The sequence below is a fragment of the Vulpes vulpes genome, chromosome 1 (assembly GCF_048418805.1).
Source record: "Vulpes vulpes isolate BD-2025 chromosome 1, VulVul3, whole genome shotgun sequence".
NCBI classification, from domain to species: Eukaryota; Metazoa; Chordata; class Mammalia; order Carnivora; family Canidae; genus Vulpes; species Vulpes vulpes.
The window spans coordinates 164521067-164523072 of record NC_132780.1 but is presented as its reverse complement, the minus strand read 5'-3'; positions in this window follow the sequence as shown (position 1 = coordinate 164523072).

Sequence of the window (2006 nt, the reverse complement as noted above, 5' to 3'; positions counted from 1 at the left end):
ACTATATTCAAAAGTTTTAAGATCCAAAGTTAACATATATGGTGTAGAAAATTAAGGAAAGTATGGAGATACACCATCCTAAGATTTAAATACCTGAAAAGGGAATAAATCAGAATTATAATAGTAAATCAATATTTCACTTATCATGAACAAATCACTTCTTCAGTTGTTATTCATTATTTCCTCTCTTTAAAAATGACTATAGGGGCTGCCTGGGTGGCTTGGCAGTTTCGGGCCACCTTCGGCCAGGGGCATGATCCAGGGGTCCCGGAATCGGGGCCCGCGTTGGGCTCCCTGCGTGGGGCCTGCTTCTCCCTCTGCCTGTGTCTCTGCCTCTCTCTGTGTGTCTCTCATGAACAAATAAATAAAAAATCTTTTATAAATAAATAAATAAATAAATAAATAAATAAATAAAATGACTATAATAATACCCACGTCTATGTGGATATGTTCTAAGAATTACCCAGTTATTAGGTTATAAAGCACTATGGAAATTTTAACTCTGCTGTGAAAACAATTGAGTACATGTTGTGATATAAAGAGAAAGCTACACATCTACCTTTCTTACTTTGTTTATGTCTTGACCAAAGACATCTGACAGTACAGCTGCATAAAGTTAACAGGATATGGGAAAGTATGTCCAGACTATTCATTTTTTAAATTCTTTCCTAAAAATATTATTACTCTTCCTTTGGAATATATTAATCATATACCACTTGCTCTCTAGAAAATATAAATAAAAACTATGTCCTCTAACTTTCATAATGATTAGAGAAATATTTATATTTGTCTTGGAGGATAATTAAGAAATGTTTCCTTCTAGGTACATTCTACTTATAAACTCCTTGAAGGCAGAAACCATGTTTATACGTCTTGTATACCCCCATAGCACCCAGGACAGGGCCTCTCACATAATATGAAGCTCCATAAATATTTTTTCCATAAGTATTTCTTAGCCTGTTCTCTCTCCTTAGGGCTGGGAATGAAAAATAAGTAAGTCAAGTTTCCTGTTTTCAAGAAATGACACACTCTATTAAACTTCTTAGATAACTCTAGGATGATTTACTATAATAAAAAATGGAAAAGGAAGAAATTGTCAAGAAATCTTTAAAGATGACATTTTAGTCTAAGGACAAATGAAAACTCATTATATACAAAAGAAGCAAACAGGACAAGAGAACAACACAAGGAAAACATTTTATGCATAAGGTTCACTGAATAGCTCAACATGTAAAGCACAGAGCAGATGGTAGCAAGTGGTAGAAAATGAAACCAGAAACAGGAGCCAGTTTGTAAGGGTCTCATGTTCTATACCAAATAATTTGGATTTTATCCTAGAGACAAATGGTCTCCAAAGTGCGGTGCACTCACCCCAGAGCATATGCAAAATTATTCCAGGAAAATTTAGAACATCTATTTATATTTACCTTTTCTCATCCTTTAACATTTTGAGTGTTTGCTGAGTGTAGTATGTGTGTGTGTCTGTGTGTGTGTGTGATTTATAAAGAAAAATACAGGTGTTCCTGGGTGGCTCAGTCAGTTAAGCGCCTAACTTTGACTCAGGTCATGATCTCAGGGTCCTGGGATTGAGCCCCTTGTTGGACTCCCTCTTCAGTGGAGAGTCTGCTTCTCCCTCTCCCTCAGCCCTTCCCCACCCCATGCTTTCTCTCATAAATAAATAAATAAATAAATAAATAAATAAATAAATAAATAAATAAATAAAATCTTTTTTAAAAAGAAAAGAAAATGAAAAATACACATGTGGGGTGCATATTCATAATTTTTATTGATGGAGTGCACAACCAAAAAATGTGAAGACCTAGGCAATAAGCTGCCATCAGAAGGGTTTTTTTTAAAGGTAACAGTATCAGACCTATATTTTAGAGAGTTAACATTGAGGTACATACAGATGATACAGGGAAAAGGAGAAATCTTTTCAGCATTATTGAGATATTGACATATATGTAAGTTTAAGGTGTTCAATTTTGATGATTTGATACATGTAT